The sequence below is a fragment of the Pezoporus flaviventris genome, unplaced genomic scaffold, assembly GCF_033815535.1.
Source record: "Pezoporus flaviventris isolate CSIRO_AGI_PZ_B2104156 unplaced genomic scaffold, CSIRO_AGI_Pfla_v1 ptg000029l, whole genome shotgun sequence".
Taxonomy (NCBI): domain Eukaryota; kingdom Metazoa; phylum Chordata; class Aves; order Psittaciformes; family Psittacidae; genus Pezoporus; species Pezoporus flaviventris.
The window spans coordinates 17,350,978-17,377,607 of NW_026892577.1; the positions used below are offsets into that span (position 1 = coordinate 17,350,978).

A 26,630-nucleotide genomic window follows, 5' to 3' on the forward strand; every position below is an offset into this window, starting at 1 on the left:
GAAGCTACTGCCCAAAAACAAAAGAAGGGAAGGGGAAAACAGAGACAGTTTGGGAAAAGAAAACAATAGATAAACCCAAAAGAGGAAGATAACCAGATTATTATCTTATTTCCCCAATCTCTCACTGGTTGTGTTTCATCTTTAATTCTAAAGCCTTCTGAAGCCGGCAGTCAAGTCTGTAGTCTTCAGGACAGTGGCTGCAACTCTTCCTCACACTAAGTTACAACTTCATGTCCTCTTTTATCTCAGAGTCACAGAACAGTTCAGATTGGAAGTAAGAAGCCAGTCTAAGTAGGCAGAAGGGTCTTCATGGGTACACACAAAATCAATGGCATAGCAGGCAGGAGGGAGGCTGGGGTCTCTCTGTCTTTGTGTCCCATGGATGCCAGTTCCCTGAGGACTCTGCATTCAGACTGCACCCCGCAGCCAGTTGTGCTCCTAGAGCTGCTCAGTCCATTTTGTTGTGTGCTCTGCCCAGTGATGGGGGTGGCACTTCTCTCCAGGTGGAGCATTGTGGTGGCTTTCAAGTGACCTTGTCTGTAGGCGGGATTCAGACTGATGGCTAGCACTCTCAGCATATTGCCTGCATGTTCCTCATAGTCATTTCCCATCATGGCTATGTGTTAATTGTCTCTGGGGGAAGTGAGGAGAAGGCTTATTAATCTGTGCACTCAGGAAAGGTTGTAAATCACCATGTGTTTCCAGCAATAAAATTGGCTAAATAAATTAAAACAAGCACTAATGACCCAAACGGAGCTCTGATGTAGTGGGAGTGGGCTGGGGGATATAGCTGTGTTTGGGTATAGGGTATGCCTTAGTCTTATACCTTCTTCCTTCTGACAGCACCCTTGGCTATCTCCTCCAGCCATAGTCCCTTCACCCCAGCCAGTGTGCCTCAGTACATTACCAGTATTACATGCTGCTGTCCTCTCCCTGCTGCAGCGATGGCCTTAGCTTTTTAGCTCAGTTTTTGTTTCCCTTTGCTTTCCAGTCCAGCAGAGCTTGGAGTTAATTCATCCTTGTTCTCTGGCACTTCTCAACAAACCCAGTGAACTTTTCCTTAATGCAAATATGCTAAACAGCATGAAAACCAACAGAGATGTATATCCATTAACAACAGCACAGCTGTCCTTTTAGATACTAGTGTAAAATATCCATCCAGAAAGATTTCACACAGTAAATAAAACGGTGAATTTGCAAACAGCCTGTCTGGTGATGAACAACCAGGGTGGAAAAGTTACCCCATAGTCCTGTTTTCCAACAACCTCTTCCATCTGGAAGGCCTGTGAAATCCTTCACCGACTATTCATCAAGTGCCACGGAAATGTGTGATCTAGTTCTCTAGAGAAGATGATGGTACCAGACAGTTCTATGTTTTCTATGCAGTAAGTGTTCCTACAAGAAACCTTCTGAGAATATCCTCCAACATTTTCTAGGATGATTAAATACTATTCTGCTCTGCCTCACCATCGAGCTTCAGCCTCTTGACATTAAGCAGATACAACTCATTTTATACCCCCCAATATAAGATCTGCTTTTCAAACCAGTAGCAGCCACATGCTGGTTAGGATAGCTCATCTACTGTGGATGGACCTTGCTGCCTTCCTTGGAGACAATGTCTCTCAAAGGAGATCATAAGGAAAGGAATTTCCAACCCTAACTATTCTATGACTCTATGATTCTATGATCTCCACAGAGGATGCACTGAATCGGTGTATCCCTCAGCCCCTATAATACAACCTGCTTTCTTGACGGAAGATGTGGATCTCTGGGCTTTCCCTTTCCAGCAGAGGCTGAAGAAATGCTAATGCTGCAGACGGCCACCACCACTGGAATGTGCACAAATGCCAACAGCAGAACTGTGCAAAGGTAAGCAAAGTGAGGTGCTGCCATGTGAAGTCAAGGTTGTGAGCAAAGGCTCCTTCTCCACAGTGCACTCTCTAGGCTCCAGGGTTGCCTGTTGTCACAATTAGTTCAGACAAAATCCTTCTCTTGATTCCCTCTGGGTGCATTTGGTGCTTCTAAACCACATTGCAGAGTGAAGACGCTGGACTCAGGGGTGGCAGTGCCTATGCTCCCTTGTCTGCCCAGTCAGAACCACAAATATCTCCAGGAGCTCAGGCCAGCAGCATAACTAGGCATCAAGTCAAACTGCCTGTAAGGAGCTCACTAAACCATGGGTGCCTCTATTTCCCATGCAGGAGGAAGAGAGCACCCGTTGTCCATCAGTCTCAAGCTGGACTCGGGCAGCACCTCAAAAATAACATAATTTATCTTCCATCAGTTGCCTGAGCCATACTGACCCAAACTCTCTGCTTTGTATTTGTATCTTCTAAGCATAATAACTGCTAAGTAAAGTGTTTTCAAAGTGGTTGAAACAACCAATTATGTCTTTCTTTCATTTACACTTTTTGTGATGCGTGCAAATGGATGTCACCAGCACAACTGAGCTCAGAAGTCTGAAGAGCTCTTACTCCACTTGGTATCACCACTGGAGCAGTCCACAGCAGACACCATCTCAGTTTCTTGGGACTTACTAGAATTTTTTCCCATGTTTCCAGCAGACAGTTGGCTCACGATTTGTTCTCAAAAATACAAGTAAACAACTGTCCCCTTTGGAATTTTTTTTTCCATATCCATTATTCAAACTGGTTTCTTTTCTCATTCACTGTGGGTTTTTTTTTTATTTTTGCCTATTTGTCATTCTTGCCCTTTTCCTTAATTCAAATAATTTTCACAATTGGTAGTGCTGAAGGACAGTAAAGAGAAACAGAAGAGATTATCCCCCTAATAAAAAAAGAAAGAAAAAGTCCATTCAGAAAGCCAGGAAACAAAATCAACAAGGAGAGCTTTGAGCTTTTCTGTTTTGGTCAGAAAACTGTTGATTCCTTTTGCACCAAGTGCTGGGCCTGATTCTTCTCCAGCAGAGTGCAGCCAAGAATTACAAAGCGAGTCAACAGACCGAGTTCATCTGAAAAGTAGCCAGAAAAAACCTCGGGCTATGTTCAAGGTGTCCATTTTTAGAAGGAAATTTGCTTAGGCAGAGGAATACCAGCATATTCAGGGTGAGTGACTCTGTGTGTGTGCATGTGTGTTTTGGATCTCAGCACAAGGAAGGGGTGTCTTGCCACCCCCAGGGGTCGGGAATAGTGCATGCATGGGGAGGACCTATTATATTATTTTTCTTCCACCTTAATGAACTCCTCTCATGTCCACCTCTGATCAGTGGAGTATGACAGAGGGTGATTGAAGGCCAGTCTCCCAGGAAATGAAGTTTGTTCACACAGCCCAAGTATGCTGGCCCTACTGCTGCCTGCCTCTGATTTATAGGACCAAAAATTCCTTCCTCCGGTAACAATAACGCTCTTAAACTCCAGACCCCTCTCCCTCACAGAACCTCCAGACAGGACAGCCCGATCCCAGGAGAGACGGGAGGCACCCAGCAAATATATCCATCAACACAACTTCGGTTTCAAAGGATTACGAGACCCCATGGGGTTAGGCTCACAAAGGCGGGGAGCGGAGGAGTGTGGCCACCACCCTGCAGCACCTCCTCCTGGGAAAGGACAGCAACAGGAGAGAGGCAGGAGCCACAGCATCTCCTATAGGCCAGATGGCACAGAGAGCACAGGGGGCTGTTTCCAGGGGAAATTCGGGCCCTCTGGAAATGGAAACAAGTCTGCTCTGAGGTCCAACATCAGAGGTTTCTTCCTCTGGGATGGGGCTCCTGGCTAGGGAGCAGTCCAAATGCTTTGTCTGTCTTTTGTGTTGTGTTTGATTTTGAGAGGTGATTTCCTGTGAGCTCAATGTGGGTTTAGCACTTAAAGACAGTAGTGGATGGCTGTGACTGCAGGTTCTGCAGCACCAAGGCTCCCACATGGCACTGGGCTCATGATGAGAGAAGCCATCATGGTAAACTGCCACACATCCCCACTCCATCTCAAGAAACATCCTCTCCAGAGCATGATAGGGCCCTGAGGTGCAGCCTGCAATGGTGTGCAAGGGTGCCAGACAGCTGGCATGGTGCTGGAGGTTTTCTCCATGCTGTCCAGTAGAGCTGGTTGGTGGCACATGTTGCGTCCAGGCACTGAAAAGACAGAACCATTTCCCAGCCAGGGTGCCTGCAGTTAAACAGTACAGATGATCTGGGGGCACATTGTTTTCAGGCTTTGTTTTATTTAGTAACACAGACATGGACATACAGTGTGGCTTATCAGGGCAGCCTCTGAGTTGGCAACACCTGCACACATGCACACACACAGGCACACTTTTAGGTATTGGAGCCCCATATTTTTGCTTAACGTTACTGTGAGAGTTTTGGTTCAAGAGAGAAAAAAGAGCTTGAGCCCTTTTGCAACAGGACAGTTGTGGCTGCCAAATTGCAGGGCAAGTCCTGGCAAGATACAAGTTCATTCTGTAACTTTTTTTTTATCATTTACTTATTAACAGCTCTGGCTCTCACCTGAAGCTGCTGAGCTGTTCCTCCGAGACAGGGCAATTAGCAGGGAGACAATGATCTGTAGAGGGCAAGGAGCAGCCTGTGCTGGGGTGGGGAGGAGGTGGGGAAGGGCTGTGGGAGGCTGAGGGTCACCGAGGAAAGAGCTATTTATGGCCCCCAGAGGAGGATTCAGTAAAAGGCCATCTAGCTTGACTTGACTTTCTCTTGACTTATCACTTCTGGGGAATACTGGTGTACCTCCCTGCCACCATGGGCTTCCAGTGTCCTGAGTGTCTGGGTGCAGGAATGGACTGGTGAAGGTGCCATTGGGAAGATGAAAATGTGGTGGGCCATGTGCCAGCTCCATTAAACCTGTGAGGTGGTATTTTAAGTGGGAAGTACCGCTGTCTTGTAGCCTTCTCCATTACGAACCCCAGTGACTGCTTCTGGACAGAGAGAGATGGGCAAGCTCTTCACTCTGCCTGTTCTTAAGGCTGTTTCCCCTCCAACCTTTGCTGTTGTTATTTCGACAGAATGTCTGTGGGACAGTAACTCTGTGTTCATGCTGATAGTTAGCACAGAGGGCTCTGATCTCTATCTCACAGTCTCCTGTGCTAACCACACTGCAGGTAATTGCTTGACAAAGAGAGAAAGTCTGGCTTATGCATGTGTATCTGGTATCTGGGCCAGCACCTTGATGTTCTGCTGCAAACACTGCTTTGGAACATACCCCTTGTAGATTATGAGTCTTTGCATATTTGTGTGCTTCAGACCACTCTCCCTTCTTTGCTGGAACCTGCTGAGGCAGGCCTTCCCAGGCTGACACCTCAGCAAGTAATGAGCTTTGTGGTGTAACTAACTGCATGACAACATAGAAGAAGAGCCCTTCTCTACATAACTGCCTGCAGAGAGAACAGTTAAAGGCATGATATTAAGTTAGATAACCATGGTAAGTTCCATCTGAAAAGGAAGTTGGTAATTCTGAATATATTTGTGATGAAAACATGACCTTTTTTAAAATGAAAAGCATTTTTATGGAGCAATCCTATAAGATGCCAAATGTTTTGGCCCCAATGTAGCTAGGTATTTAACCATGCACTTCATTTCTTAAGCTGCTCATGTGCTTAAATATTTTGCTGGTTCAAGTCCAGAGCTCACAGCATTCTGTGTGGTGTCAAAGGACTAGGTCTGCATTTGCAGCAGCACTGCTGAACTTGGCCTGTAATGACTTCAATCATCACACAGAAAGCATTTTCTGTTAATGTGCTATCCAACAAAAATCTTAAATAAATTTCCTTGGGATTTCTCTCTTCAGTGTGTGTTTCCTTATGGTATTCTAGCAGGCAGCTTTACTAGCCAGAGTCCTTGCAAAACAAGGCACTTGCAAGTAAAATCTAGTGGGAGCTAATGGAAAATTATTTTGTTCTAAAACTTCCAGGACTGTCACCCAAGACATGATTTTAAAAGCATATGAAGGCCCACAAGAAAAACGCTGGAGTGTGTGACCACTCCATCCAGTCAGAGCTGACCAAGATATTTTCAATCATTCACAGAAATTATTTAGAAAGTAATTCCAAACAACATGGGAGGACTTATCACCTAATGGCAGATGACTAGTCAACAGAGAAAGAGACCAAGCTCTTGAGCAAAGCAGTTCTCTGCAGATGGCTGGGCTCAGTAAGAGGATAAAAAATGAACCTGACCATTAACAGAAAGTGAAGCTGACTAGCTGAGTTTTACTGGTCCCGCTGAAGGCAGTACAAAGAAACAACCAGCACTAGGTGAGAAAAGGTGAGTCTGATTTCTAATCTTGCGTGTTGTAATTACGGTGTTAAATGTGCAAGTGCAAAGTGAATGGATGAGATGGCATAACTAGAAGGAATTTGTGGAAGAGAGCTGAGCAGAAACAGGCTCTGTCAAAGCCAAAAAGGATTCATGCCAACGTTGTTTCTCTTGGCATAGGTCAAAAAGCAGACTGTGTGACAAGAGAGAAATTGGAGAAGACTGAGATAATGCTCAATTAGATCATGCAGTTCACCTCCCTGGGGCCCATGACAGACTGGTGAGGAATTTTTCTGCCGGGGAAGGAAAAAAGAAGTCATAAGAAATTTAAAAAAACTTTTTTTTTTCTATCCTTCCCCCCAGAAAAATAAAGTCAAAATGAAACCACACTGAAAAATGTCATTTCCAGCTTACTGTGTTTTCCTGCTATGTTAGAACAGGAAAATTCAGATACTGACTGTGAGAATGCTCAGTAAGTCCATGCTCCAATTTCCTGCTATGACAAAATTTTGGGAAGACCTAATTGTGCCTCCTGTTACCGCTGAAATCCTTCTCAGTCACATGTAATCCTGAGACCTGTTGCATCAGAGTGTCACAGGTGTGTTGTTAGAGATGTTCCTGATAGTGCATGGCCAGACCAGAGCCTGACTCATTGAGACCAGCCACTCGCCCCACAAAAATGAGCTGCTTCATTCTCGTGGCTCCTTTTTGTACATGCTCCAACTGGCAGGATCACTTGCAGCTTCAGAGGCAGGCTGACCATTTCTGTAGTTGCTTTCAAGTGAATGCTGGGACTGCCTCAATTCTGAGAGGACTTTGGGGGAATTATTATCATTCTCCTGGACCCAGAAGCCATGATGCTTATGCTACCTCTAACTGAGAGCCTGACTGGTTGGGCTTAAATTTGGCAAGAGACTTCTGTATGTAGTCAGTAGGAGGGATGGTGGCAGCACCTGAGTGTGTGTTGAATTTAGTCTGTGGTGAGGCTGTACTGTGAGCTGGTATCAGGGCCAAGAACAAAACTGATTCCCCAAGCCCCATGCTACCTGTCGTACCACAACATCAGGAGCATCTGGCACTGAAATATTCCCTGTTGCCTTTCTCCTCAGCGCAATCTTCAAAACCTTTAAACAGTGAAGATTTCTCATGAGTTTCACTGTCAGGAGGTTTCTCCCTTAATTTTATTATGCTTCATTTTCATCTCCTTATCCTTAAAAAGAAGTCCCTGCTGTTATCCTACAATCCTACCTAACCCTGTTTTTGTTGTTTTCTTCCACCTAAACTTCCCAGGTTTGTCTCCATCTTTAGGAATGTTTTTAATACTCCTGGGACCTAGGACTGAAACTGTGCTCTGTGATGTGCTTGCAGGGATGTAAATCCAGCTTACCAGACAGTGACAATCAGAACTATGATTTATTTTAGAAAATGCTGACTATGAAGTACTTTCTCGGCATTACCATATTTCCTGATTGCCCTTTGTAATAGGGTGAGTTGAAGACTGCAGGGAGGGCCTGGCTTGTACATATGTGGATCTTCCTCAGAAGAGGGGTGGTCCTGCTCTTCATTATACTCTTATCAGTGGGCTGGCATCATCAGCAGCAGCTACTGGTCAGACTTCAGATAACATGTGCAACTGGAGGGAAAATTCTGGGGTTTGTGACTGCATCTTTGGGACAGAAGGAAGCAGAAGAGAAAGGAGCAAAATCACCCCAAGGGAGGCAATACTGCACTTTGTTAGGAGGTGGTTGCAGCTGACTGATCTCTGGCTCATCCCTCCAGCTAAGTGTTGAGGAGAGCTTCCTGAGTGTGGGAATGGCCACCCTCTGGGCTGGAGACCTCAGTCCCTCCCGCATGTGTGGGATCAGAGGGGTGGATGGCAGAGGGGGCTGCTCTGACATTTCCTCTCCCAGCGAGGAGGGACCCTGTCCTTGCGAAGGCCAGCTCAGTCCTGCATGACCAACTACAACTGCCGCTCCTGTGTCCTTTCCCCCGGGTGCTGCGTTCATTAGCTGTGAGGCCTTAGTTTTATGGGAACCCTCCCACCCAGCTTCCTTCTGGCTTAATGACAGGCCCATTAAAGAGAAGCCAATAAAGCCACAGTGCAAGAACAGCATGAGGGCCAGTTGCCTGTCTTCATGCACAAGCCAGGTCTGGGGGCAGGAGGAGGCAGGGACACCCCCGAGTTGTACAGAGGTGACCTCTGAGAGTGGGGAGAGCCCACGGCTTGCAGTCCAGCTTTCGTGCTCCACTCTGGGGCTCTCTTGCATAAACTTTTCCCAGTGTGGGGTTGGGTTTTTTTTTTGTGGGTTGGGTTTTTTTTACATCTCTGAGGAGGAGGAACAAGGTCTTTTAATGAGGGGAGGATTAACAGGCCGTAAGACTCAGCCCTGAAAGAGCCGTCGGTCTGTGGGGCCGCTCAGCAGGACGCAGGGTAATTGGATTGGATCCCGAAGAGCACCTTGAATCGGTTCTGAGGCGACCGCGGCGGGTTGCTCCAGAGGGGGCCGGGGGGCCGGGGAGGAGGGCAGCGTGTGGCTCTTTACAGAAGCCAGAGCCAAGATGGGGGATCAGCCGGCTCATTAAGGGATTAGAGTGTTTGTTCTTCTCAAGACTTTTGTTGCTAAAACACTTTGCGCAGCATTTTCTGGAGCCTGGGGAGCTTAAAGAGCTTGTCAGAGCCCTGCTCTTGTCCCCACACAGGAGCAGAGACGCTCTTTCCTCTGGCATTCCTGCCGATGCCAACAGCAGCTATTGCTAGCTACAGCTCTGCTCTTCCAGTCCTTCCTGTCTCTGGTCATAACGCTTCTGTCTCCTATGGGTTTTGAGGTAAAAAGGGAGGATAACAGAGGACAAAGCAAAAAAAAGCACATCAGTAGGGAGTCCTTTAACAGTGAGGGACACTTTAATTTGGGCTTTTTCCTTAGTATTTGTTGCATGGATAATGAAGGACTTTGCATGTTCCATGGTGCTCTCTGCAATCTTTTACCTCCCCATGGGCTCTGTGCTTGGTCTTCAGCACTTCTGGTAGCAAAGTTTGAGGCACAAACTACTCTGTGTATGTGGCCTTCATATGAATGTTGTGGCTAGAAATTACTACATAGACAAATTTGCTTACCAGCCTCATCTAAAATGGGCTGGCTGTTGAGATGCACTTGAGATGCAGTGCCAGAAAACGCTGGATGGGGAAAGAATGATGCAGTGAGACCTTGCCTGAGAGCACAGCTGTCCAAGAAGCTTAGTTCTCCTTTGGACTGTTGGGAGAAGCTAAAAGCCCTGAACTCCAAAGCAAAAAGTGCATAGGGAGCAGTCTGGGCTACTAGAAGATGTCAATGACATATGTGGATAAAGCTCTATTGTCAGCAGTTCATCTATCATCATGGCCCACACTTCTCACCCAACTAGCCTTTACCTGCCCTGCTCTGGGCATGCGCAAACCCTGCCCTGGCTGGCCAGGGGTGGAAATCTGGAGCCACTGGCAGAGCAAAGGCCAGGGGAGACGGTAGAGGAGCTATGTAGTACTTATCTCATTTTAGGGGTATCCTAAATCCCATCACTGTGGGATCGATCAGTGAGCAAGCAGGGTTTCTCACATGGGTAGCAACACCCACGGTGAAAGGGCAGTGTCTGTGGGGCAGGTACATTGGCATGACCTGGGAAGCAGTTCCCCTGTGACTTCCCTACAAGGACACTCAGAGGCTGAGCCCACCAGGTTTAGAGGTTCACACATGTCCTGCTGGTGGGTGAACACGCAGTTGGCACCCAGAGCCTCAGCCCCAGCCAGGGAGTTGTGTGTCACCTCACCGCCTTTCCATGCAGACCAGGATGTGCCCCACTTCCTTGTAGGGTGGTTGGCTGCAGGACAAGGTGTTATTTTTGGGGTGAATTTGGCCTCCACCTTTAGAGAACCCTGGGGTCTGGGCAAGGGGGGCTTAATCGGCTGTGTGGAGCAGCAAATGGAAGGGAGCTCACCAGGACCTCTCCAGCTCCCAGTGTAAATCGCACTCCCACCTCCCGTCTCTGCTGAGCAAGAGTTTCAGCTGGCAAGTGTGTAGATTGGGGTGGGAGAAGGGGACAGACAGGCAAGCAGGGGAGGGGTGGGGTGGAAGAGGGTTACAGGGAAAATAAATGAGACTCCCCTGAAATTAATTGTTTGAAGGGAGTGCCCCACTCGGCTGTGAATTCTGAAATGATTATTGGATTTGCAGGCAGACGGAGAACAGAACGGGTCGGGTGCACGATTAATATCTTATTGATAGCGGATTAAGAGAGCGAGATCAAATCTTTAACTGAGTGGAGATGCAGTTTATCAATTTGTCACAAAAAATGTAGCAATCAGAAGTGGAGAACATCAGGGGCAGCTTGTGGATCGATCTGTGTCAGTGCCTCACAGTATGGCTCCACAGGGAGGCCAGTTTTCCCCTGGGTGCCCAGATTGCTGGTGGAGACCAGCTTGATGCTGACCATGCCAAGGACTGGCCCAGTCACAAGGAGAGCTGCAGGGAGGAGATGCCATGCTCCTGTGGATGCTGCACTGCAGTGCTTGTGTATAGGGTGCAAGCAAAGCAGCGATGCCTAGGGACCACGGCTTCCCAAGATGGGAAATGTGGCAGTGGGAAATGTGAAGGCTCAGTGGAGAGCTTGCAATCAGCCAGAACTTCCCAGACTCAGTGGGGAATCTGCTTCAAACTATTTCAGGTGCAGCTGAATAGTATTTAGTTAGGAAGAAGTTCATGTGCTCTTGGCCTATATGATGCAAAGCTGTGGGTACTACCTAGCTTACTAACTGTCCCACTCCCATTGGAGACCTGATGTGTTGTTGACATCTGGATGTTGGTACTTCTGAATCATGTCTACAGCTCTGATGATTTAGTCTTGCTAATGAGAGCTTTCCTCCAAACAGCCTGGCATTCATGTGTGTTCTGTATTTTGGGAGTCCAGTTTGTTGACCAGCTCGTAAGCCTTGATCTGGCTCATGCATGGAAGGTATCTACAGCTACTGAAAGCATCTTGATAGCTGCGCAAAAAGGCAAGAACTCCAGAAAAATATCCAGCTTAGAAAACAGTCCTTTCTGTATCTTGAGGTAGTTCTGTGATGTGAACCCCTTTTGCCAGCTCTAAAGAATGCATTGGCTACTTGGGGTCTTCATTAGAAAATAAATACCACTTGTAGCCCATGTGGCTGTAAGCTTTTCAAAGTAACCTCTCTAAAGGCTAAAAGCAGAGAGCAAAGAAAGAAGAAATGAGTCAGATGGCTGGTAGGATTTGGTTTTTGAAATCAAACTTCTGATTTGCAGCCTTCCCTTATAGAATCTTGTGAATGTTTGGTTTTAGCGAATGGGGAAAATAAACCCAAGGCAAATGTTTAATAAGCACCTCTTTGAGAGCAGGCACTGTACACAGCTGTGATATCTCTGCAGCGGAGCCTGACACCAGACTTCAGTCACCAGTTGGACTCCAGCTTTTTGTATTTTTTATTGCTAACGCAAAACTTCCTGCTATTCCAACAGATGGGGGATGGCCTGCAGAAGCCAGCAGCCTCCTTGGTGGGCTGTGGAGTCAACAGGAGACTCTGATAACAATTTCCCTTCTCTTAAGGCCTTGCAGAGCTGTTTCAGTCCCCTGGGCCTTTGCAAAAGATGGGCACCTGCGTGAGGCATGTGATGGTGGAAAGGCTGTTCATACTGAAAACAGTCTTTCATGCTGGCACTGCTAGCTTTGAAGGCAGTTACACTCTCACTGGAGTTGTTCAGTTTTCTCCTGGCTGTTTGCAGTCATTATCAGGGTCCTGGAGTGTAATGGGAGCCTCTGGGGCTATGGGGTGTACAGGTGAAAAAGGAGCCCTAGCTGGAAGACCTTGGAAGCTGGATGGAGAAGACATGGAAGGGAACGAACATCAAAGATGAGTTGGTTAATCCATGGCCCTGATTTGCTGCCTGCTCTTTACTCCTCTATACCATGCTGCTTTTACCCCCCACCATGTCAGAGCCTGTGAGGGGCTTTGACTTCTGCAGGTTTTTGGAGTGAGGGGCACCACTCTGCTATGAGGACTGTGAGCACCATAACAGGGGGTCTGGGAGCTGATGAAGCCTTCAGCTTGATAACACAGCCAGCTAAATCAGGTGATGTGGTTTGTTCCGCATTGGCACCAGGACAAAAGGCTCTGTGTCAACCTAGTTTAACTGGTGTTAGCTTAGTGAGACCACTGCATGCTCACCTTTCTCCTCATCTCTTTCACTGATCCCACTGCTGTCCCTGAGCTCTCACATAGCTCCCTACGCCTCTCTTTGTCCCTTTGCTAGGCAAGCAAAGGATGGTGCATCTCTGGGGCTGCCTTGGTCTTTAGATGGAAAAGACCATATGGTCCTGTGGCAGCCACTGACTTAACCTGAGGATTCCTACTTGAATCATATGGTTTTCTCTCCTGTCTTTATACAGAACTCACTTAGGGACATGTAACAGGGTGACCTCTGCTAAGATTTGATTCTAATGTTGCTCAGGTCCAGGGAAGACTGGCTAGAACTAGGGTGGACCTAGCTAGACCCTTCACCAGCAGTATCTTCCTAACGTGCCCACTGTGTTAGAACTCCTGTATTCATGAACTTCTCCATTGAGTGTCCTCAACTGGGAGCGTATGGGGCACCACACCTGTGAATGCCTCACAGCAAAGCCTTGGGAAGTCCCTCAAAGGTAAAGCATGTGTCAGGAGAGAAAAATACGAATTTGTAGCAAAAAAAAAAAGTCTGAGGAGAAGGAGAGGGTGCTGAAGATGTGCTGTGTGAGGGAAGGCAAAGAGGGTGGAGGTGGGGAGGGAATCCTTTAGATGGCACTTCGCTGCTCTTTCTGTGCACTGTTGTGTAAATATGTTGAAAGCCATAGAGAGCCTTTGTTTTGGAAAGAGCCTCGCATTAACTGTGATGTACAGGCTGCCCTTCAACAAGCTCTGGGCCTCTTGTTCGTTTCTCCCCCCATCCTTTCATAGCACTGACCCCCAGAAAACACAAGGCCAGGCAGTCCCCTTTTTGAGCCCCCACACCACGGGGTGCCCTCACAGACAGGGGTGCCACAGGGCTGGCCCCATACCCAGCACAGGGCTTCCGTCCACCACGTCCCACCCACGGCCACAGGGAAGCCAGGACCTCGTTGACTCTCCCTTCAGGGCCAGGCCACTCGTGGCTGTCACAGGACCGGCATGGCCTCCCCCAGCACCAAGATTTGGGGCTAATTAGTGCATTCAGGGGCACTGCTGGAGTGGAAAGGCGCTTGTCTACCGGCGGGCAGCTGGGAGGTGACCTGGGGGGCCTGGTGCTCCCTCCCTTCGCAGGCCGTGGCTCTGCTAACGTGCAGGGAATGGCAGCCTGAGCGGCCGGGTCAGACGGGCGCTGCCGAACGGGCCGCTCTGCCGTGCCGTGCCGTGCCGGCGGGCGAGGGGCGCCACGGGGCCCCCTCCTTTCACTGCCTCCCGGTTCTGCTCCACAGACCCTCCCTTTGTCAGCCCTCTGAATGGAGCCCTGCCTGCCCGCGGCCTCCCTTTTAATTACGGCTTCCGCTGCCTGCGCCTGGCCCTCCGCTGCAGCCCGGCCCCCGTCTGCCTCTTCCCCCTCTGCTTTCGAATGCTTTGACATAGTTTATCGCTCGCTCCTGCTTGCCCTGGCTGCAGGCTGGGACGGGAGAAAGGCGAGGCGAAGGCAACCGGAGTGCCGGCTGCCTGGCACGGCCGGACCTCAGGTGGAGGGGCCGTTTCGGAGCCGTCCTGTCGCTGCCAGCCCAGGCAAAGCGAGCGGACCCCTCCTGGCAGCCGCCGAACTGGGCTCCGCTGCCTTGCTAAGGGTCCATCCCTCAGCTTAAAATCCCCGTACCACCTCTCTACACTAGGGGCTCTGGGTTTAGCCCATGAAATGTGACGAAGGCATGATCTTTCTTTTTCAGTTTTCTGAAAATCCGAGTCACAGCTCTTGTGGCATGTTGGTGGCTCTTGACAGAAGTCCTTGGGAAGACCTTGCTGGAAAACAAGGTTTCACATCTGTGAGGCAGATGAAAAGAAGACCATGTGTTGTTATGATTTCTGGTTTTGCTTTGGACTGCGTGGTGGTACTTGGTGGGCGATTCAGGAGTTGATGGGCAGCCAGGGGTTTCAGGGTTACATCCCCCAGGCTTTTCAGACCTCACATGTGTCTGTATCTAAGGCAAGGATTTGCATATACTTCTATGCAAGACACATTGTGATGTCCCACACAGATGCATCTTTGAGAGACTTGAACGTGTGACTGGTCTGTTATGGAGAAGGGTGATGCAGCTACACACAAGGAAGACAGCTCCAGCCAGGATTTACAGATCCTTCCTGGACTAGGTCACATCTTGTTGGCTTTTCATTGGGATGCTTGATCTGGAATCCACCCCTTGGCTTTTGCTTGTCACTTTTCACGTTTAGGTACTTATTTCCTTTTGGGTTGAACTTTAATGTGGGTGAAATGCAGTTGTCCCTCCCAGAAGCAACAGCTTTGTGCCTCAGCAACAGGCAGCCCTGTTGCTTCTTGTCTCTGTGCTGTCCCTGTGCAAGGGACCACCAAGCCTCAGGGCTCTAGTGTGTGATACCCTGCATACACCCTTTGGTTGCATCCCCTGCCATGGGTGGTCAGAGAAGAAATTGAATGTGATGGGGTCCTCACGCCTGTCTGTGCTGCAGCAGCCCCCCAGTCACCTCCTCCCCAACACAAAACAACCCAGGACCACCATGGTACCATCAACACTTGGTTAGAAGAGCGTGGCCACTTCCTGGGCAGTTCATACCTGCGCATCCCATCTCCATCCCTGCTGCGGCCAGCCTGGCACCAGCTGCATTTGTGCCATGGCACTGAGACATGGCCAGCATGAGCTGGGCAGATGTTGAGGTGTGGGCCAGGGTGGGTGGTGCAGTTTGGATGTTTCTACCTCATCTGGTACAATCAACATTGCTGTGCACATGTGAGGAAAGTTGTTCGATAGGAATGACCCATGATGCTAGGTTAATTCTGTTTACAAAAGAATAAATATTATAGCGGTGTCTTATAAAAGAGAATCAATAGCTTCCCTTTGCTGGGTGATCCCTTCATGTCTTCGAAAATCGATTCCCCCCCATTCCCCTCCTCCTTGCTGCACAGCTATCTGTTTTTCGGGGTGACGGGGGGGTCAGGCGATTATTGAAGTATATGTGAATTTACAATATTAACGACTCACGACGGTGTGTCCGCAGGTTCACGGTGAATTAATTATCTGTTTAAGAAGCCATGAAGAAATCAATCAATGAAAATTTCTCACTCTTTTGAGAGTGAGGGAGCTTGTCAGTTTATTATTTTTTTTTTTTTACATGCACCACATTTAAAGGAACAGTACAGCTTTTTTGGCAGAGGAGGAGCAGAAGAAAGCTGGTTTGGTGCAGGTCTGGCAGGAGCTGCAGACCTATTTGCTGGCCTCCTCAGAGGACAGAAGGCACCAAGGATACATCCTGAGATGGTTTTGTCCTGGAGTTAAGCCAACAGTAGCCATCACTACAGGGCAACAGAAAAGCCTGGTGTTATGTAGTGTGCTACCAAACTGCTTTGGTGAGCAATGAAGTCTGTCAGAGACGTGATCTCCTCCCAGCTTACTGGCCCTGCTGGCCCCCTCCCGGAGACCCATCTGCCATTGCTGAGTTGGCAGAGGGCAACACGTGGCTGTGCCTCAGCTGCTCCAGCCTGTGGGAAGCAGGATGTGCTCCTGTGATGGAAACAGGGGACGAGAAGTAGCTAACAAAGAAGAGCAGCTGAAAGCGGTAGTATCTCAAATCATCTCAAGATGTACTGTCTGGCAGAAGTACGGCAGAGTGCTTTCTAACTAAGCCTTCAGCAGTGAGTGCCATGTCTCAGTTTGGGACAGGCGCTGGTGAGTGCGCAGCCATGAGGCATAGGCTTGGCATGACTGGACACAGCCCCTCTAGGCCATCTCTGCAGGGGCAAGGTCAGGCAGCTCTCGGCAACAAATAGCCCAAGACTGCTCATCTTTCCACCTTGTGCTAAAGCTGCAGCCAGAGGGAAGACTCTTATGTTCGTGCAGACCTGATCAATCACTGTACCGTATCTCCTGGGATTTTGGAGTCTCCCAAGACACTCAGAAGGACAGCACCATCATGTGCAGGGCAATGGCAGTGTGTACCATTAACAGCATCTAGTTGAGGTCCTTATATCAACTTGATGACGTTTCTCTATTTGGATGGGGTCTGCTGACATTTGAATTACTGGATGTGAACATTTTCCCTACATTTCAGGCTTTGGCAGGCAAAACCATCTAGACCTTGATGCTGGTCCAAAAGCGACAGGGGAAGATGGATCCTAGAACTGCTCAGAGGGCAAAGGGATTTGTCTGTAGTTCCTTATGCCTGTCCTGACCCTTGTGAAAACTGCTGCATCTCACCTCTCTTGTGTCTGTAGAGAGTGTAATGTGTTGGCACTTGTGCAATAACTGATATCTCTTTTAAAAGTGACACAATTGCAGCAGGGTGAGAGTAGAAGAAACTGAAAGGAGGAGGGGACGTAAGAGATTCAGAGCCTTTGGCGGGAGGAGTTGGACACTGCCCATTTCCCTTATCCCTAGCCACCAAACTGGCAGGAAGGCAGGGATGCTGCAGAGACAAAGCCACAGTATTTGTGTAGGGAGGACACAGAGGGAAATGTGTGGTGGTGACAGGCAGCTGGAGACCCTGACAAACAGGCTAGAAGGAGTACAGGGAGCAGGGACAGCCTCTGAGGCCCTGCAAGCCCAGGCAGACATGGCCCCTTCCCAACCCCATAATCCTACTGGCCTGTGCTGAGAGAAGTCCCCGCCAGGCACACCCATTGCTGTAACCAGAACAGAGAGAAGAGCCCATATTGACACAGGAGCATCTGTGTTAGTAATTGTCATGCAGCCTGGCAAATTGCTTCAATGTGCCATCCCCTCCAGCCGCACAGCTCAGCGGCAGCAGCACGCCTTGGGGGAGGGGGCTGTGTTGCTGCCAGAGAGAGGAGAAGAGCCTTGGACCTGGTGGAAGGGGTCAGGACCCCACAGGGACCTGCTGGGTCCCAGCCCAGCTCCATGTGTCTTGACAAAGTCTTGCCTGATGGCCTCTTGGCAGCTGCTCTGGCTGCAGTGCTGTTTTACTCAGCTCCATCATCCTCAATGAAATATTGCCAATTCAGACCACAATGAGAGAAGGGGGGAAATTCCCGTCAGCCTTTAGGCTGCCGTTTACACCAACCAAAGGAGGTTTGAGAGAGAGTCATGTCCTTTCCTCCCAACTCTTATTTGGTTGCTGGGCACAGGGGATCCTCAGCACTGTACTCCACATAGGCATCTTACTTTTCTCCCATCTATATATGCTGCTGCTTTGTGAGTCTAGACAAAGCGAGAACAGAAACACAAGGTGAGTTTCAGAAAAAGAAAAAACAAACAAACCAACAGTAGATACCTGGTTTGAGGCTGCATAAACCACAGCTTTTGAGATGTTACAGATTGGAGCCATTCAGTGCCCTTTGAAGTTCTGTATTTCCTGTGCTTTTTAAGGGTCGTGCAGTTCCAGCAAAGGTGGAACTCCTCCCTGGATCCAGGCATACAACATTGATAAAAGACTTCAGGCCTAATCATGACATTCTGAGGTAAGCAAGGCCTCCAGGATTTGGCTTAGTGTAGGAAACTCTTTAAAAGATGCAGTTATTTGTAAAATGTCATCATTAAAGCCAGCCTCCTGATCTGCTGCCACTGGATACATGCTCCTTCACCTAAAAGGTTTCCTGCCCCTCTTATATCCTAGCTTCTTCAGTGAAACAGCCAACAATATAAAAATCAAACCCAACAATAAAACACCCTCAAGCCCAAGCATAGTAATTCAATTTAATACTAATGACTTTACCAGCACTCCTTTAATGGCTATGGATTTTGTCTATCTATTGGAAAATGTCTCAGAGGTGAAGAGCCCATAGTCTGTCTTCCAGAGGAGAAGGTGTCATTGGTCATATTTGTTCTGAAGACATGATATAATGTAGGACTGGAAGGTCTCCTGGGCTTTCCTAATGCAATCTAGTTTGCGGTGCAGTTTGTGTTGTGATAGGGAAAGTGGGTACAGCCATGCATTCTGGAGCCTGTGAATTGCTGAGAAGCAGAGTGCTAATGCCTTGCTTTCCCCTTTGGGTCAGCATTGGTCCAGTGTTTTTAGTTGCTGCAAGTGCTTCTCTAACCTTGGCATAATCAGCATGGTGATTTTGTGTGTCTAGGTCTCTCCACTGCTCACAGTTAGACGTTATGCCCCAGGTGCCAGATGGATGCATGGGAAGAAATCCATGGATTTCAGCTGTTGACTGCTGAAACCAATATACTTAATTTCTCATAGACCTCCCAGGGAACCATACAGTAACCTGCTAATGGGGTTCTTGTATCCCACATTAGAGATTGGCTACATTAGAAAGGCAGGTGAAAATACAGGTGTTTACACAGGCAGTGTGAAAGATATCCCTGTTATACTCTTGGAGGATGACAGGTTCTGATGGAGATGTGGTATGAAAACCAAGTGAATGTCACATGCACAAGGGGTGGCATCCCCGTGAGTGGTAGGCAGTGATTCAGATGAACCACACTTTGCCCTAGGTTCACTAGGAAGGAAAGCTCCAGCTGCCCTTTAGCCACATTCCTGGTGGGTCAAAAATGCCACAGGAGCAGTCAATGGAAAAGCCAAGTGCCAGAGCTAGAGCATTGATTCAGACAACCTGAATCAAAGGAGGGACAGCATGGTTCAAAATAAACCTTCTATGTTTCATATTACTGGACAATAATATTATGCAAAAGGAATGAAGAAGCTAAGAGGATTAGATGCTAATACACTGGTAGGAAATATAAGCAGCTGCTCTCATGGAATATATTTATGGCCCTCACATTGCAACTACTGCCAGAGTGAGGACCTGCCAGGATAGCTGGGGAGTTTGTAAATTTGTCCTGTGTGTGAGTATCCAGTACACAGCAGATACGCACTTTAAGGCTTACAATGGGGTTGAATTACTAGAAAGAGGTGTTTCTACAAATGCTTCAGAGACCAAAGACTTTCCAAATGGAGTATCTCTATTTTTGAAATCTGGTTTCTGCCACTCCCTTTCCTGCTAGAGTGAAGACAAACTTCCATGTGATCGACCCCAGACTCCAGGAAATAGCTGTAAGGCTCCAGTCAAAGTAACATCCATCATTTAGTCCTTTCAGAGAGAAACTCATATGGGGCATGTCTGCCCTGCAGAAGAGCTGAGCCAGAGGTCCAAAAGGAGAAAAATGCACTCAGTGCCAGCTTTCTATGTCTAGGCACATTCCTCCAGGGCTATGTATGAACGAATAAGCCATGCCTTTTGCATCCAGCCAACTCTGACCTCTCCTGTGTACCGCCATGCTTCAGAGCTCAGCTCTGACTGTACCTGCCAGCACAGGCACACCCAGTGAGAGACAGTGCCTGCTGTCAATTGTTGATGCTGAGTGGAGGGACTTGGCCAAGGACACAGAGGAAAGAAGAGTGAGGGCTTGAACCTGGATCCCAACCAAGTACACTTTCTGCTTGTGACTGAATGTTTGAACAAGAGCAACAAAAGGTTATTTTTTCGCAGGGAAAGCTCTGTCACTGCAGACCTGCCCTGGCCTTCCTGTTGGAAGGAGATGTTTTGCCAGGGAGCTAGCCTGACTCCTTCAGTTCAGCATGTGGAAGGGAAGAAAAGTCCCTCTCGGTCTGAGTTGGTGTTCCATGGCAGATGCAGTTGCAGTGATACTGGCTGATTCTTTCCTCAGAGACTTTTCAGACCCACATCTAGAGGAGGAGTTCCCAGAACAGGGCTTCCATCTGTTTAGCTGGTGGTAACAACTTGGCCTCTGCTATTAGCCAGGCTTTGGGAGAGGAGTTACATACTTCCCTGTGGATTACTTACATTCTGTATGTTTTGATCTGCAATTGCTCCTACACCAGCTGCCATTCCTACACCAAAAATTTGTATTTTGTCTATTTTCTTCGTTTTTTATGCTTAAATCCTAAGGATATCTCTGGGATATGCAAGGCAGACTAAAAATCACCTGCAAAGAAGATCTTCCCAAATTACATCAGAGTGATGAAGATCAAGATCTTTAAGTCATACGAGGTTAATTTACAGTTTACAAGTTACTTAATGTGGCTTAAGGAAACCCACAGAATCCTCAAGCTTCATCCTTGATAATTTTCGTATTGAGTCCAGTATGTCCATCACTAAGTATCACCTGGCTGCTTGTCGCCTTTCCCACACATCACTGTGGAAATACAACAGGAAATCGCAAAGGTGTCTGCCACACAGACTTTACCACTAGTGAGCTCCTCAAATGTTTTCTTTCTAGGTGCACAAGGCAGTGCTGTGATGGTGACAGGAGAGGCATGGGTCTTGCAATGTGGGAAAGCTGGGATGCTGAAAAGGATGGGGTTTGGATGTCTGCGTAGAGCATAGCTGCTCCTGCATGACTTTTGCCCTGCTACACAGTGCCTCAGACACCTCCTCTTTTGAAGCTTAGACTTGTCTGGCCAGTTGTGTGAGGGCCAAGTGGAGGGAAAAGGGGGTGTGCAGCAGGCCCAGCTGCTGTGAAATGCAAGCAACTGCAGGTGTGGCACACTTGGTGTGTGAGATGTTATAACCTATGGTGTCTTTGCAAAGAGAGGTTGTGCCTTAGTATTAAATCAAGTGCTATCACTGATCACTGGGGGAATCTGAACAGGTTTGGCTACCTTGGGGTGGCTGCAGGAGTGGCTTTAATGGGAGAGGGGTGTGGTGATGACCAGGGAAAGAGTTAACCACATTCTCACTGCCTGACTGTCCAGAGCTGGAGAACAAGGGGGTGACAGTCCCACACTGTCAATCTCTATGGGGCTTCAGGAAACCTGTGTGAGTGTGCGAGTGAGGCGCATGTGTGCAGGGTGGGGCATTTTGTACACACTTCTGCATTCACAATAGCTTAGCTCAAGTGCCCCCCTCCCTCTCTAAAGCATCCCTGACACTCTGAGTAAATATTTGAAAGACAGGATCGGGGCTTTGATTCGAGAGCCTCTTTGTACAGTGCTAACTGGTTTCAGGACTGTAATTATCTCTCCAAGAGAAGCTGTAAATTGGATTAAGGCGCTGAGTTGCAGCTGAGTGAGCTCCCTCCATTGCCCCACCTGGTGGGCTGCTGAGTGATAACAAAAAATGCCGAGAAATCGGATTTGGATTCTGCTTCACACTCATGGCTTCCTTCTGGAAAAAATGAAATTTTTCCGGCAGAAAGGGCTGGCATGGGTTTGCTGGCAGTATCAGTCCTGGGCTCGTATCATCTGCTGGCACTCTTCCGGAAACGCGATCCCCTCCGTTATCAGGGAGAAATAAATAAATAAACAGCAGGAGATGTTTTGGCAAGGAAGGAGGAATCGCACCAAGAGGCGTGCGCGTACACACACACACACACTCTCTCTCACCTCGGCACCGTGTCTTCCCAGCCTGAGCTGTCTGTCACAAGCAGAGGAGAAAGAGGGAGGTGGCAGCACAGGCACAGGGAGATGGGATTTTTCCTTTTTCAATTCCTGGCCTCTGGGCTGAAAGAAGGGCCCATTTTTAGCAGCTTATGTTGAAAGCATAGAAGGCCTGGGCCTTGCATTGCTCATGTTGCAGATCTCTGTACCCCTCATGCGGGGGCTCCTACAGCAGCTCTCGCCATGCCTTTGAATAAGGTACTGTTCTTTCCCATGAGTGATTTCCACCCAATCTAAGAAGATCCAAAATTTGTATCAAGAGACAATACAAGTTCCCTGGCTGATTTCAGTATTTTGATTGGGACAGACCTGACATCAGGCTCATGGGACTTAATCCTCCCTGTCTGAGACAGGAAAGGTTTTGTATCTAGGCTCCTTAAACAGAGGTGTGTATTTCCGTTTGGAGATGCAGGAGCACTGCACTACAGGCACCTAAGGGCAGGGATCCATAGGAAACCCAGCAGGGATGGGCAGTACCAGTCAAGGCTCCTGAGCGAAACCATCGTGTTACACTCCAAACTTGTGGGACCCATGCAGAACAACACAGCTGATGGCTTCATTTTCAGGCAAAGTTTATGAAGAAGCATTTCTGTCCATGGAAGAACCAGATTGACCAGGATTTGGAGGCAGACTAAAACACTGCATTATCTTCACAAGTAGGACCAACTTTTCAGGTGAGTGCAATCAGTACTTTATCCATAATCTGATTTAGAATAATCTGGCTCTTAGAACTATCAAATGGAGCTTGTGTTTGCTTGCAATCTGTTGCCCTCTGCCATCTGCAGAGTTTCTTCCTGCTGCTGGGTAGCTCCAACCAACAGGGCAGTGGCTTCCCACCCGTCCTGGCCATGGGGGACACCAGGTAGGGCATCCCTTGGTGTCTATGATGGTGATGCCTGTCGACCGTTGCATCTCAGGAGCAAGTCAGCTGCCTCTGCCCATCGGCTGCCCTGGCCAGCTGGCAAGAGAAGCGCCACTGGCAGGGACTGTGAGGGCTGCCCCGGGCTGTGTGTCTGCTGGGGTAGGAGGGGGGCCTCCGGAGAGAGACACACTCCAAGAAACCTAAAGGGGAGTGAAAAGCCTGGGGAAGTGAGCCCCCAGTCAGCTGGCACTTCGAATGCTCTGTGAGGCCAGTAGTCCTCTGATGGCTCTTGTGTGTCGGCCAAACTGTTCAAATGCTGTGGAGATGTTCTCCAAACTGCCTCCTAATGTAGCTTCTTCCCTCTTGTGTCCCCAGACATCTGGGTCTTGGTTAAGTCCCTGCCGTCTGAGGGCAGCCACTGCACCATGTCCACATGTCCTGATACAGCCCTTGTTGGGCAGCCCTGGCCCTGAGGCAGAAAGATGCTCTGCCCAACAAAGCCACACTGGACCTTCACGGAGGAGGCCTTCTGCAGCCTTTCTGCTCCTCGTGGTTGATTCCTGCCTTATGCTCCTTTCCTCTGGTCCCAGTCTTACACTACAATGCAGTACCACAGCACAGCACCTAGAACAGCCTGTCAACCTCTCTCCTGTTCTCCTCAAAACCTCCACCTAGAAACCCATTTTCTCCTCTGCTGAGTTCTTAGCAAAAGAAATGTCCAAGGGCTCAGTACTCACAACTGAGATCAGCTTGGATGTTGCCTTGAAAATAAAAGGGCCACGTCCTTCATCAGGACCCAAATGCCCCCAGGATTTATATAGCCACACTGTCAAAATGCCCCAGTGATTCCCATGTATCCCTCAAATTCCCCTAAAACTACAATGGGGTAGTGAGCAATTTCCTGCTGAAATTCTCCCTTCCTTTGGTTGCCATCTAATGCTGATCTTTATGTTTCTGTCAGCTTAACTTACTATTTAGTATTCAATTTGGCAATAAAATTTTTATATACCAGGTACTGTGTATTCCAGATACACAGATAGATAAGCATTTATGTGTATGTTCCTGTCAATTATAATGAGAATTTTGTTATTTTGTTCATCAGATTCAGCTTCATTTTTCATACCTATAAAGCTTTTGCAAATCCTAACATGGAGACAACAGGTATACCAATTCTTAGCACTTGGTTTCTTTTGCATTTAAACATTGAAAGACGCTAGTAGTAGATCTGCATATTTAACTCCAATCTTCCTAAGAAGGACCGAACATTCATAAATTATCTTTTTTGTTTCATTAGTCAGGGACTCAACCATTCATAAATATTGAAGGATTTAAGCATGTGCTAGGATTTCAGCACATGCTTAAGTGCTGGGGATTTAAAGAGGAACCTTAACTGCTGAGTGCTACTGGTGAGTAAGATGCTGAATTCCTCCGCAAAGTGACTGTATTTTGGTGATGATTTAGGTGGTCCTTTACTACATTTTGCCAGCCTCTACTAAAGTTCCTAAGCTCCTGAAGTTTGTATGGCAGTACAGATGATCTCTTCTTTGACGACTCTCATGAGAAGACTGTTACATGCCCTCTGTATAGTTTTGTAAATTTATTTTATACTTAGAACATTGTCTTTGCAAACATTTTCCCTCACTGTATGTGTCTGTGTGTCTTTCATACCTTTTACTTTGTGTTTTATTGTCCTTGCCATTTTAAAAGCAGGAACATGATTTATAGATGAAATTAATGAGCAGATCACCTGATGCTGAACTGATCCTGGATGTCACAGTTCTTTAGACCTGATGCTGGTGCAAACAGAGCACAGACATCTGGGCTGTTCCAGATTCCCAGTCCTCCAAACAGTATGGCCTTGGGATCAGTCCAGCTAAGGCTCTTGGCTCCTGCATGTTTTCTCTTCTGCAAGGTAGAGGAGTGCATGGTTCTGATAGCATCTTATTTTCTGCTCATCAGGCTGCAGTTGGGTTTGTGACTACAATTAAAAGCAGCCAGTCCAATCCTTCTGCAGTTTAACAGCTCTAAAGTCAGTAGAGTTGCTGCAGTGATTGTTTTGGCCTGAAAGGTTCTGGTCTGGTTTTAGTCAGCAGCTCACAAGCCCAGATCTGAGGCATGAATGGATTTATATTTGTGAGGAGACAGTCAGAGAGTTAGATGCCTTTCACATCCAACGTAAGTCATTAAAGGCTGTAGAGTCTTCTGTATGGAAAGAGGTTCGTTTGCTTCTGTCATTGTAGCAGGTTATTTTTTATCTCTCCATGACTGTCACATGAGGATATGGCAGGGGGGATGCTTCAATTATGTCAGTCCCTAATGGAATGACTTTGGCAAAGCCTTTTAATCTCTTTTTCCTTTAGTCGAGCTGCTATGTCTCTGACCTATGTTGTGTGTTCTTAAAGCAGAGTTTCCTTTTTGCCCCCCAGATAGCTGTAAAGAGTCAAATGAAAACCTCCCAGAATTTGCGTTAGACCTGTACAGATAGTCTCTGCCTTCAAAAGCTTGTAAGTTGAATAGCCAGGAGGGACAAGTGGAGGAAGGGAATGAGCCAGGGGTCCTGCTTTATATGGAGGATTACACATTCCCCAGAGTGGGGAATCACCTGCAGTTTCAGCCCCTGTGGTTCTTCTGACCCACGCAGTAAATATCTCACAAACACCCATTCTTCTCTTTGCTAAAATGTAATACCTTTTCTTCCTCCCCCACAAAATCCAGGCTTATTACTGATTTTAAAGCAGGCAAGCAGGAAAAGCTGAATTTTTTAGCTGGGAGGAAAACAAGCTCTATCCCTCCTCCCAGGTGTGCACCATTCTTCCCTCGCCCTTGCTTGGCACTGCAGAGCTGGAGGTCAGGCTCAGGACTTGTTCATCTTCACTGGGCTCTCCAGGGGGATGGGACTTTCCCTTGGTGAGAGATGTGGATGTGGACGTGGACTCCAAGATGAGGTCATTCCACAGGTGTGAGTGTGGGAGATGTCTAGAGAGGAGGAAAGGCTAACACAAGCATGGGGGCAGAAGAGATACAGAAGGGATGGGAGAGAAACAGTGGCTGGGCAGGATTCCCGTTTCGATTTCATCTGTACAAGAAATTTAAACTGTAGCAGCAGGGTAAACACAGTACATTTCCCTCCAGCATTTACATGGATATAAATAGGCTTTTTACCAGTTTAACTTTATTCTCTTGTAGGCATGAAATTAAGCTACACAGGTATTAGGTATACATATACCAGTATAACTGCACTCACAGTCTGAGGGGGGTTATACTGATTTAGCCACAGAGGTTTTTAAGCAGATTAAAGAAGTTAAAAGATGGTATTTAAACCATCGCTGGTAATGTACATCGATTCCTAGCTGCAATCTTTCTTTTATCCATGTACACACTTTCTGTACTGATGTACATACATGCACACAAGCTTTTGCATCCAAAGAATGCCAATTTTCCTCTTTCTTTTCCCCATTTTTCTCTTTTAACCACCAAGTGAAATGTGCAGTCTAGAGTTTAATTTTGCTCTTCCCTTCTTTATAATTTGAAGAGCTTTTCTAGCTTCAGAGAACTATTGGAATGACAGCAGGAAGGAAAATAAAGAGTTCCTATTGCTCTGCTTTTTGAAATTCACTCAAGTTCAGACTATTTGCAGGCTAAGTAAAAGAAATAAGAAAAGTTGAAAAGTAAGCAGCCAATTGAAGCTGCAACAGTCAGCACTGAGAGTGAGTCAGGGAAAATGACTTTTAATCAGCCCCACTTTGGGAATTAAATATTCTTTCAATATTTCTAATTTCAGATTTTTAAATATATATATATAGAGAGAGAGAGAGGGAGAGAAGGGAAATTTGAGGAGGAGAGCAATGAAGGAAAGATGAGTAAAGAAAAGTGCAGCTGGAGACCAAGAAGGAAAAAGGACAAGAACAAAGTAAATGTGGAACAAGGGTGTCAGGAGTGGGAAAGTGAAGTTTTGTATGAAAACACAGCCAAGGTGGAAGGAAGAAGCCTGTGCAGGCCATTTTCATTTGCAC

The 26,630-nt window shown here is 47.5% G+C and overlaps 1 long non-coding RNA gene across 1 annotated transcript; it reads left to right on the top strand.

Annotated features, from left to right (window-relative positions):
* The first annotated feature begins 2,705 nt into the window (after window positions 1-2,705).
* Window positions 2,706-20,680, top strand: LOC133272457 (uncharacterized). The gene is made up of 4 exons (XR_009744427.1): window positions 2,706-3,065; window positions 5,877-6,229; window positions 6,401-6,500; window positions 17,774-20,680. It is a non-coding gene; the product is annotated as an uncharacterized LOC133272457 (long non-coding RNA).
* Window positions 20,681-26,630: the final 5,950 nt, after the last annotated feature.